Source organism: Oratosquilla oratoria, chromosome 41 (genome assembly GCF_046742065.1).
Source record: "Oratosquilla oratoria isolate Oo_2021 chromosome 41, ASM4674206v1, whole genome shotgun sequence".
NCBI classification, from domain to species: Eukaryota; Metazoa; Arthropoda; class Malacostraca; order Stomatopoda; family Squillidae; genus Oratosquilla; species Oratosquilla oratoria.
In genome coordinates, this window is record NC_134817.1 from 38831480 (window position 1) to 38844200 (window position 12721).

Below are 12721 nucleotides of genomic sequence, written 5' to 3' on the forward strand. Positions count from 1 at the left end.
TGGTCGTGATGAGGGCGATGTCTTGGGTGGGACGTGCCTGTTGAAACACCCGTAAAGCGGCCCTGGATTCGGTGTGAATGATCACGGTTTCCTCACGGCGGTTTTTGGCGTGCTGGATGGCGATCACTTCCGTTTGGAAGGTGGAGCAGTGGTCAGATGTCCTCCATGAGAGTACCTCCTCTCCCGTGACCACTGCCGCCCCGGTTGTGCCTCTGCCGCGGTCAACGGATTCATCCGTAAAGTCCACCGCGCTGCCAGGGTCCCAGGCTTGTGCCATGGTCACAAGGGCGAGCTGCCGTAGCTCCTCCAAAGAACACAGGGTCTTTGGTATTGGGAGAGACGTGTACGTCACCTCAACAGGCGGTTGCTCCCACGGGGGTGGTTCTTGGTATGCCTCGGTGGGTGGGCGGGGCAGGCGGTATATATATACCCAGGCCCGATCTGACGCCTTGACCAGACGCGACTTAACCCATTCAACTCCGATGACAAGATGTCTTGTCATTTGGTCAGATAAAACAAAAAATCATAAAACACCAAAATGTTTGATCAAACACCAGAAAAATATGACGTCAGTCCTCGCTTCGCTCGCAGCGAAGCGAGGACTGACGTCATATTTTTCTGGTGTTTGATCAAACATTTTGGTGTTTTATGATTTTTTGTTTTATCTGACCAAATGACAAGACATCTTGTCATCGGAGTTGAATGGGTTAATTGGGGTGATCCAACCCCTTCGAGCGTTGAGTCAGGTCAGACTACCACAGAACTCGTGTGCATCAATTTGCACCTGCAAGCATACTTGTGGGGCACATGTGTACACCACATTACTAACAAAACATGTGAGCTAGCCATAAATTTAAGGTTAGCCTTTCCCTTCTTTTTCTTACTTGGGTAATTTTCAAATTTACAGTCATGGAAATTGCTATAACACAAATCCTGCCCTTGAATTATGCCAACTCTACTCCTGAAAAAATTGTAATCTTGGAAATCGCTGATTCACGCTGTACGGAGACACTACGGATATGTGCGCATAGACGTCACGGAAGCGTAACGGATATCACTGACACGGTACGGATACGGCACTGATGTGTGTGAATCGACCCTAATGTGCTCAAATACATTACTAATTATATGTATATATATACATATATATATATATATATATATATATATATATATATATATATATATATATATATATGTGCAAAATAACCACAGGAGAAGGGAGACTTGTAGACAGCAAGTACTTTCGTATATGACATCTTCTGAAGATGTAATATATATATATATATATATATATAATATATATATATATATATCAACCACAATTCATTTTAATTCTGAGCCATCAACATCGATATATATATATATATATATATATATATATATATATATATATATATATATATATATATATATATAATATATATATATATATACATGATTTCAAGAAATCTACAGCGACAATGGCGTTGTTGAGTTTATATTGGAGCTTTAATTTCTCTCGTGCAACAAGTTTCTGTGGTGGTTCCAAATAGATGAGAAGGTGTCCAAAAGACATTGGGTGCGGTTTTCTCTTTTTTAATTCTCCTATACGTATTTCGACCTTACTCGGTCATCCTCAGGGAGGGAGTAACAATAGTTGGTGATTACAGGGTTTAAATACAGGCCGTACATTGGCCGAACACTGGGAGAGGTCATTTCATATAGCCGTGATCCGTAGCGCTGCGTACGTGGAAGTAGCAACTTCCTTGTGGATTGTGGAAAGGGGTGTTATTGTTTGTGTTATGTGCGTCTACTGCTTGGGAGTGTGGTTGTGGGCATGAGTTGTATGTTAATGGAAGGTTTCTCGATGTATATGTTCACTGCTTCGGCCATCTTAAGGCGAAGGGGGTCGTGGGCTTTGTAGATTATTTTAGTGTTTTCGTTTAGTGTCTGTCTGGTGATGGTGGTTTTGTGTTCTTTCGTCATATGTGTTTTGATGGCGCCATTCTGGAGGTGGTATGAGAGTCTTTTGGAGAGGGTCATAGAAGTCATGCCAATGTATGAGGAGGTGCGGTGCTGACAATCACCGACAGGGCAATCAAACTTATACACGACGTTGACTTCTTGTAGAGGAGGGTTGGGGGGCTGGCTGTTGTTCTTAATAACCAGGGTGTGTGTTTTGGAGGTTTTGTAGTATACGATTAGGCGTATCTTAGTGTCTGGGTTGTTGGGTCGAATGTTACGTGTGATAATATTTTGAAGTGTTCTTTCGTCTTCTTTGTAGCCGGTGTTCATATGTCCTTTGTAGTACAGGTCCAGTGTTGGTATATTGGTGTTTGTGGGTGTTGGTTGGCCGGTAAAGGAGTTCATCTTGTTTTTGATAATGGATTCGATGGAGTGTTGTGGATCACGGCTACATGAAATGACCTCTCCCAGTGTTCGGCCAATGTACGGCCTGTATTTAAACCCTGTAATCACCAACTATTGTTACTCCCTCCCTGAGGATGACCGAGTAAGGTCGAAATACGTATAGGAGAATTAAAAAAGAGAAAACCGCACCCAATGTCTTTTGGACACCTTCTCATCTATTTGGAACCACCACAGAAACTTGTTGCACGAGAGAAATTAAAGCTCCAATATAAACTCAACAACGCCATTGTCGCTGTAGATTTCTTGAAATCATGTATACAACATGGCCTCCTACCAAAATATATATATATATATATATATGTATATGTATGTATGTATATATATATAATATATATATATATATATATATATATATATATATATATAATGATAATAAGTGTATTTGGCAATTAATCAAATACATGAAATGCAGAGCAGATAACGAAAAGAACACATAGTTCAAAATAACAATAACAATTGCCTAGGATAATGTAGTGACGCGCTGCTGGTCAAAACCAGACTGGCCGTTACATGTGTGTGTGTTTAATTTGGGAGTTTTAGGCTCCCACGGGCTTTGGTTGTGAGCCCGTTTGGTGGGTGATTTGACTTATGAGTGTGTGTGGCCCCAACCACACACACTCATACATTCACAAGATGTGCATACGTATATGAAATACGTATGCACATCTCGGTGAATGCACCCTTCCCAACGTGGACTGTGTTCAATGTTTAGTGAATGGTAACAATTTAATAAATTTTATGAAAAAAGGGGGGGGGGATTCAATGTATGAGTGGTCGTGGTTTGGCCACGCCCACCCATACATTTACCGGATGTGCATGCCTATGTGAAATACGCATGCACATCTCGGTGAATTCACCCTTCCTGACATGGAGTACAAGTGCAAAAATATAAAGAATTAAAGGGGGGGGGGCTGACACTCCACCAGCCGACGCAGTTCGTAATCGCTTAGGTGGCGGCATAGGCGACGCACAAGACCCTCAGATGTTGTCGGAGGCCCTCTCCTCAGAAAAGCAGTTGCGGGGCAATGCTTGAGGTAGTGCTTGAGGGTGGCTTCGGGGTGGCTACAGTGGCGGCATCTTCTTTCTTCCGGTGTTGAGTTGCTTTTAATCTGCCAGAAACAACGGTCCTCCAGTCGCAGACGGAAGAGCAGAGTTTCCACTTTTCTAGGTGTGGAGCGAGGAAGTACAAGGGGCTCATAGTCTGTGACTGCCCTGTACCACCTCGCCCTCTCTGACACCTCTGCCTCCAGTCTGTGCTGAAGGAACCGTTGTACCTGATTAAGAGCCCTGGTGCGTATGCGCAACTGATTTCTGCTGAGAGGGACGACAACATCGACTTCGGGTCTTTGGCGCGCCGCTTCAGCTGCGGCGTCGGCTAGCTCGTTACCTGGGACACCTACGTGGCTTGGTACCCAGTTGAGCGTAACACTCCTGCCTTGCTGATGCAGCTTCAGCAGAAGTGCTAGGATGGAGGTCAGTAGGCGTACATTGTCGCTGGGCTGTGTCGATTCTAAGCTGCCTAGCAGAGACTGTGAATCCGTGTGGATTACCACAGGACCAGCTCGAGATATTAGAGCATGCTCTAACGCTCCTTGGACCGCTATGGTCTCAGCTTGGAGAGTGGACGCATGATCAGATACTCTCCTGCCGAAGTACAAACCATCCGTCACGAAGGCAGCCCCCGCACTACGGGGCCTGTTGGGGTCTACGGAGCCATCCGTATAATAGACCGCCATTCCAGGTTCCGACAGTGCGCGGATGCCTTGTAGGGCCTGCGCTCGTACTCTTTCCTGATCACATAACTTCTTCTTACTGGGAAGCCTTGCGACAACGAAGGTTGCAGGTATCGACAGCCATGGTGGTGGGGGCTTGAACTCTGGGTGTGGAGAGTCCCTACCCTTCTCAAGGAGAGCGCTGGTGAACCTGAAGGAGTCCAGAAGTCCAGCCGCCTGTGATAGCCAGGTATCAGAGTGGATATGAGTACCCAACCGTCCCAGAGCTATCACAAGGCTCTGGCTTAGCTCAGTTATCCTGGGGCTCTGGACTATCTTGGCAAGAAAGTCGACCTCCAGCCTTCTGACCCGTGACGTTAATGAAGGCAATGAAGCCTCCATCTGGAGGTTAGCAATCTTGGTCCCAGGTTGAGCTCCCAGGATAATCCTTGCTGCGGCATTTTGGCAAGGCTCCAGCTCTTCAAGCTTGGCAGTCGCCACATTTATGAGAGCTGGGGCAGCGTAGTCCACCAAGCTGCGGACTGTGTGCACATAGAATGTGCGAAGGACCCGATGCGTGGCACCAAGTGCCTTCCCCGTCATTGCTCTCATAACTGTGGTTCTTGCCTTCAGTCTCTCCTTGAGATAGGCTAGTTCCTTCTGAAAGGTGAGCCTCTCATCAATCCAGACCCCCAGGTACTGATACTGGTGAACCCAGTCCAGCTTAAGGTCCTGGATGATGAGGTGCTTCCCTTCTTTCCAGAGTCTCAATGCCATGGCCTTCGATTTTGTAGGGGAGATCTTTAACCCTAACCTGCAACATTCGGTCGCTACAGCGCTTAAACAGCGTTGAGCCCTGTTGAAGCACTGCCGTTTCCCAGTAATTATGAGCGCAATGTCATCTGCATAGCAGATGACCTTGCACCCATGTGGTAGAGGTAGTTCCAGAATGTTGGAGACGAGCACATTGAACAGAGTGGGGCTGAGGACAACCCCCCCCCCCCTGTGAAGTGCCATTCTCCAGCATATTGTCCTCTGATATATGACCCTGAAAGCGTACTTTCGCAGACCGGTGACTGAGATAGTCAGCAATCCAAGAAAACAGCTTGCCTTTTACGCCCTTGCGAGCAAGGGTGTCTGATATCACAAGTGGACTGGCCAGCTCAAACGCCTTTTTCAAATCCAAAAAGACCACGATGGACAGTGTGCCACTGACAGCATTGAGGAGTATTGCTATACTGTTTGCTGTGCCAGTGCCCTTGCAGTAAGCATGGATATGCTCATGCATTGGGCCCAGTTTCCACAGCAGCCTGTTTAGCACCATCCTCTCCGCTGTCTTCCCCAAGCAGCTTGTCAGGCTAATGGGGCGATAAGCACTAGGTTCCTTTGGCTTTGGAATTGGCGTTATGATTGCCGTCTTCCAGGCTGTTGGTAGCTTGCCAGTCCTCCAAGACTCGTTTATCACCCTTCGAAGTGCCTCATCGCCCGCTGGCCCAAGATGGGTCAGCATGGAATAGATGACGAGGTCCTCTCCAGGTGCCGTGTCTGAGCTGGTTTTGTGTGTGACCCGTAGCTCCTGAAGCGTAAAGCTAGCGTCAGTATCATCCGACCGACTCATCATGTCCTCAACACTATGGCGCCTCACTCCTTGGAGGTCCTGCAGTGTGTCTTGAACACACTGCGGGAGTGAGGTGCTGCTGGAGCGAGAGACAAACTCCTGCACCAGCCGCTGCGCCTCAGCATCAGGGGCATGATGAGTGCGTCGTGGTTGAGTCCTGCCAGTAGCTTTACGGAGCTTAGACCACAGCTCTGCTAGGGAGGTGTGAGCGTTAAAGCCCTCACACCATTCAAGAAATTTAGCTCTTCTGGCATCTGCAGCTATGACGTGAGCGTCATGAACTGCAGCGCGCAAGTTGGCCAAATTGGTCTGAGTTCGGCGGCGTCGGAAAACACGCCTAAGCATGTTCACCCGATGGTTGGCCTCTCTCACCTCGGGGGTATAGTACCAGCTGTTCTTATGTTCTCTGGGGGACTGGCGAGTCTTTGGGATGGCTCTGTTGGCAGCCACCTGAATGGCTGCAGAAAAGTCAGCTTCTAACGTTTCCACGTCCTGTGGTGGAACGTAGGATGCTGCCCATTCTTCAACAGACCTCTCAAACACTGGCCAGTTTGCCAAAGCTGTCTTCCACCTGGGAACAGGTAATACAGCTGGTATGGGTGGTGCATCCCGTATGTGCACAGAGACACCGAAGTGATCGCTAGTGACAATAGGATGCACCTTCCAGGTTACCCTAGGGAGGAGAGTGGCCGTCGCCAAGGTCAGATCAAGTCGTCCACCTTGCACGTGCGTCGGATTACCATCATTCAACAACGCAATGTCAGGGCATTCATCTAGTACGTAACTTAAGTGGCACCCAGCGACATTGGGCCCATGGGGCGACATCGAAACATCATGGTGGGCGTTGAAGTCCCCTCCTATGATGAGGAGCCTGTCCGCAGCAAGAGCACACACTTCTCCAAGGTCCAAATCCGCTCTCTGGTCCCTGTATATGTTGTAGATGGTGTACGTTTCGTGGGCCCGATAAAGTCGAACCGCAAGAACTTCTACACCATCCCCACATGATACAGGGTCCATGATCTCACTACAGGGGATGGATGCTTTGACTAAGATCATGCACCCCCTAGTAGTGGGTAAGCGAGGGAGGGAAAAGATGCGATATCCCGGAAATTGCACCTCATCGCTCACCAATGTCTCCTGGAGAAGTATGATATCGTAATCATGCTCTTGCGCAAGCGCAAGGAGATACGAGCTTTTGCTGCGGAACCCGTTTACGTTCCACTGTAGCAACCTTAAGTGATTATTGAACAGGGCGATGTTCTTCCCTGTCGGTTTCCGTTACAGTCTCATCTTGTCCTCCCCGGTCAGACGACAAGATGGGTTGCGACTTTGTAACAGTGGGAGCGTTTCCCTCCTCATCAGAAGAGGAGTCTTCAAGCCTGAGCGCAAAATGACGTTGGGGCTTAGCAGAAGACACTTTCCTAGTCTTTGAGGTTGTCGGTGTAGCTTTCCCAATGGTAAAGGTGGGTGTGGCGGGCTTGGGGGAAGTGGAATGGGAGGGGGAGGAGGTTGAGGAAGAGGAAGAGGTAGTGGAAGAGGCGGGGGAGGAGGAGGTAGAGGGGGAGGGAGTCCTCTCCTTTCGCCTAGGGTTCCTCTTCTCTTTCAGGAGTTTGAGCACGTTCTTGACGGCCCTATCTACCATGACTAGCATCTTGTCTGGGTCGCTCTCCCCGAGGGTAGTAGCGACTGCAGAGGCGACGCCAGTCACAATCAGGTCGATATCATCCTCCCTAAGGGGGATGACATCGGACGGATATTGAGGTGGAGGGGACCGTCGGTCCTGTGCTCGTGGGGTTGGTACTGGGGGCGTGGGTTTGGGGGTGGGATTGGAGGTAGGCGTGGATTTGGAGGTGGGCGCAGGTTTAGAGGCAGTCACGGGTTTAGAGGTGGGCGTGGCTTTTTTTGGGAGCTGGTTGTGTTTTCGTGTTAGTCTATGTTGGAGCTGGGTTCAGTGTTGGAAAATGCTCCTGATTGTTCAGATCAGGAGCACTGTGTGTAGGTGGTGGTGGTGCTGTGGTAGGAGAGTGTTTCCTACTGCCCCATACAAATGTTCCTGGGGGGCAGGTATGAAGTCCTGCCGCTTCTCTGTCCTCTCCTTACAGGCAATGGCCTGAACTTTACGCACTGCGCACGAGGTATTCCAGGCGTGGTGCTTCTTACTACAGTTGGGGCATTTGGCAACAGTCTCAGTGCCAGCCTTGAACTTGTTAAGACAAGTCTCAGTGGCATGAGGCATGCTGCAAATGCCGCACTTGGGCTGCTTCGAAGTGCACCTCGCCTGGTGATGACCATAGCGCTAACACCTGAAGCAACGGAGAGGATCAGGGATGTACGTTCGTACATCATACCTCCCATACCAACCCAGGTCAATCTTGCTGAAGGGTTCGCCTTTGATAGTTATGAGGGCCTGGCGTGTCGGCGTCTTGTCCCATCGGCCCATTCTCGTGGCCGCGATTACCTGACTGTGGTCCTCGATGGCCTCAGTCATGTAGGTGGTCGGGTAATCGTGTACCACGGGTCGATGCTGCCTGTCTTCCGGGTTGAGACGCTCCAGGTTCACTGGCGACTTGATCCCGTCCGGCTCCTCGACGAGTTCGTAAGTGCTTGGTAACAGTAGCACGTTACCATCGCCGAGGGGCCGGAGGGACAAAAGCTTACCACGGAGAGGGCCCTTTTCAAGAGCTCTCACCACCTCAAAAGCGGTGTCGTACCCCGCCGAGGGTACGACCTTGAAGGTGGGGAGCTTGCCACCCTTTGCACTAACTGGGGCCATCACGACAGCAGCTTCATCGTCAGATGGGGCCGCCGAACCTGGAGCGCATCGACGCTTCTTCGACACGCCAGTCACGGATTCAGTAGCCGCCATGGCGGCACTGATAACGAGAGGAATCTAAGTTACTCGCAACAGAAATTCGTGAAAAAAACGGAAATTTAAGGGGGCGGGGATTCGCGGGCGTTATCTAGCGCGTTGGTGCTAAGTCTAACCTGTCTACCTTGCAAGCAGTCAAACGAACACGAGGCCCGAGTGCACCTAGAGCGTGCGAGACCGGGCTTGTCTTGATGGAAGTGGTCCCACCTCTCCCGCCGTAAAGGCGATTTTCAAAAGAACCACACGGGCTACGCCGATCGTGCAGGGAGAGTTATGCCAGAGCGAGATTCCACAGAGAAGGGGGAATTGTCTCGGGTAGCAGTATGTTTCGATGGTAAAATGGTCGTAGCACGTCAATCAGAGCTAGAGACTAGGGTGAAAGACGGCTATAAGGCGTAATTTTGGTGGCGAAGTAATCCAACGTGGGTATCCTTTCAGCTCAGAATCTATCTTATCTCTGGCCTTCACATAACACGAGCTAGGCCTATATACTCTCTGTAGTTGGCAAGCGTAGTTAGCAAAGACGTCTCGGCCAACCAGCCAGCAGCCAATCAGAAACTTGGGAAAGGTCCCCGGGGACCCATCAGCCTCCTTTGAAAGGACGGCGTCTTGCCGAGATGATCAATTCACTCCCGGGCACGACATCTTCAAGCAGCATTCCTCTCCAAGCAGCACTCCTCTCCAAGCAGCACTCATCTCCAAGCAGCTATCTTCTCCAAGCTTCAAGTTACCCTTCACTCTCCGACTACGACACTTGAAGAGGCCCTTAATCCGGACCTTCCCTCTACGAGCTTAGTGTTCATTAAAACCCAAGTGCCTTAGTGTTATTGTGAGTTTCATTTCCCTGGCTTATCCGAACCTAATCACAACAAAGTGGCGACCCCGAGTGAGGACAACCAGGAAGATGGCAGGCTCACAGGTTAAACTTTCCAGTTTCTCCCATGACTTGGAGAGCTGGCTAGTTCACGCCGAAGCATACTTAGCCACGCAGAACGACGTGCCGGACCAGCAAGCCTTCGGAGCATACATCGCCGCACTACCGACGGACGTCATTGCTCTCGTCCGTGACGTCGTCAGTTCAACACCAGAGGAAAACAAATGTGTAGCCCTCAAGACTGCCTTGAGGAAACACTACACCAGGCCCGATAACGAGCTGTACAAGGAAATCCAGCACAGCGAACTCGGAGACGACCGACCATCACAACTCTTCAGGAGAATGGCCACTTTTAACGCACGGGCAAAGGTTCAGTTGCCCAAGGAACTCCCCCGGTCATTACACCTCGGAGGAGGTGTCGGGACTTAACTTCACCGTAGAGCACAGTGAAGGGGGTTCCCTCCCCTTCCTGGACGTCCTACTCAAGCAGACTAATTGTCCTTCTTTTTCTTATAGTGTCTACGTCAAAGAAACCAATCCCGGACTGTGCATGAATGGAGAGAGCGAGTGTCCTCAGAGGTACAAAGACGCCACCATTAGCGCCTTTTTCAGAAGAGCCCTCAGCCACTGTTCTTCTTGGAGTGACACTCAAAAAGAGTTTGATCGGGTCCACCAACTCCTTATCAACAATGGTTACACGAATCACGAGGTCCAAGCCAATCTTCGCAGAGTGATCGACAATTGGTATAAACAAACACGACCGACTACAGTAGGACACGAAGGGACCGCAATTAAGGTGTTCTACAAAGCTTGCATGTCTACCAAATACAAGGAGGATGAAAAGATTATAAAGAACATAATCTATAGAAATGTTGTCCCCAAAAAAGAAAGTGATAAATTGTCCTTCACAATCTTTTACAAAAGTAGAAAGACCTCTTCTCTACTTTTAAGGAACAACCCCGCTCCAGAACCCCAGGAGGTTCGTCAATCCCACGTAGTATATAAATACACATGCCCAGAGGAGGACTGCACGCCCCTTTCTGTCTACGTGGGAAGGACGACCACCACATTATCTAGAAGAATCACCATGCACTTGCAACACGGAGGACCCAAGCAACACCACTGGACCCAGCATCGACGCCACCTCGATAGGGAGACTATGGTAAAAAACACCGAAGTTGTGGCAAAAGAAGAGGACCCTCAGCGCTTGGCTATCTTGGAAGCCATATGGATAAAGGAGCTGCAACCTGCCATTAATAGGCAGGTAAATGATTTCGCCCTCCTCCCTAGCATGAAACCTGTTCGGAGGAGCCAGATGGACAATCCCAAGACATCGGGCTCTCCTTCCCAGAGGCTCCCCATTCCCCGCGAAAGGGAAGAACTTCCTACCATACGTCGTTCCCAAAGACTGAGAAGCAGATTGGCGCCGAACCCGGGAGTGACCTCCCCGAGTACCATTTCCAACAACTTGTGATCTCTCCCAGTGTTTGTGGTCCTGCGTGTGACTTCCCCCAGTTGCAACACGGTGACTTCTCCCCGTGCTTCCCATTTCATTTAAAATATGCTCCCTTTCCCTTTCTTTTCACTTCAACTGAGGATGCAGAAAGATCTGCGAAACGTCTTGATAACTATTTTGTTGTGCTTGTATTTTGTTTTTTGCTGTATTTCTTGTATTAATTTCTTGTATTGTGTTTATTGTGTACTATACTTTTGTGTCTATTATAACTTTTGTGTTTCCTATGAATTTTGGAAATCTGATTTACTCCCTTTCCCCCTACCAAAAATCTACTTTTCGCAAGCTTGAGAGCTCACGGAAAAAACTAATCAATAATTCTTTTGCTGTCGTTTTTAACAGAATATGCCTCAGAGAGAATCTCCTGCCACGCTTCACCAATGTTAGACTTTACGACAAGGCAGTCAAGAATAATGCTACGACCCAGGAGTACAGGAGGACCCTGGTCGCTGATGAACTGGAAAGGAAGAAGACCATTGTTTCACATCTATACCGCAAGGTACAGGACTTACAAGAAAAATGGGACGGCGAGGTTATCAATACCTCCCATAAAGAAAGGATCAATGCCATGCTGGAGTCTTCCCTTTCTGCATACACAAATGCAGTAGAGAGGAAGGGGATACGGAAACTAAGCACCATGAATGGTGGACAAATAAAAGTCCCTCAGCCTTTGGAGAGCTACGTCAACCTAACCAACATTGATCTTGACTCTGATCAAAAAGAGCTCCTCGACATGGGACTAAACTGTCATGTCCTCTCCAAACCTAGGCCACACCAAAAGAGAGTTGAAATAGAGGTCCTCATAGAAAGCATCCTCAAACTCGCTAAGGAGGGTATTTTAGATGTTAGCCAACGCTTGCAGCCTGAGCTTGTTGCTGAAGCCGGCAAGCAGCGTGGAACCTTTACTAGTTCTGTTTTACAGAGGAGACATTTTGAAGCCGCCCAACGACTACGAAACAACCAAGAAGTAACCATAAGACGTGCTGACAAGGCATCAATATTCGTTCTCATTTCTACCTCCGAATACCTGGAGAAAATTGACTCCATTCTAGAGGATAGGACTAAGTTCCAGCCCATCCAGAAGAACCCTATCCCGGAACTTACCTCGAAGGTCAACAAGATCATAGATGTCAACAACGCGGTTGCAGGTGGTATAAAATTCTGTAAATTGTTCGGCGAGTATAAACCTGGTTATTGTTATGGCAATGTTAAGACGCATAAACCCAACAACCCTCTTAGACCCATTATCAGCCAGATACCTACTCCTACATATCAGTTAGCGAAAAAACTTAATGAACTTTTAACCCCCTTTTGTCCCCAGCAGATTCAGCCTGGCATCTTCTCACCAGTTCATAGAACTGGTGAAAGACGCTCCCAGCCAGGGATTCATAGCTTCGCTGGATGCTGAATCTCTGTTCACCAATGTCCCTGTGGATAGAACGATAGATTTCATATGCGACAAAGTTTACAGAAGCGGACCAGCCCCCGGACTTAACATACTTGAAGAACACCTACGGACCCTGCTTCAATTTTGCACCAAAGAAGCCCCATTCCGCTCTCCCCGTGGGACACTCTACCGCCAAATTGATGGAGTTGCCATGGGATCCCCCCTTGGTGTTCTGTTTGCCAATTTTTTCATGGGAACTGTAGAGGAATTTATTTTTAGTCAAATTGAAAAACCTAGCCTTTATTGCAGATATATAGATGATATATTTGTAAAAAC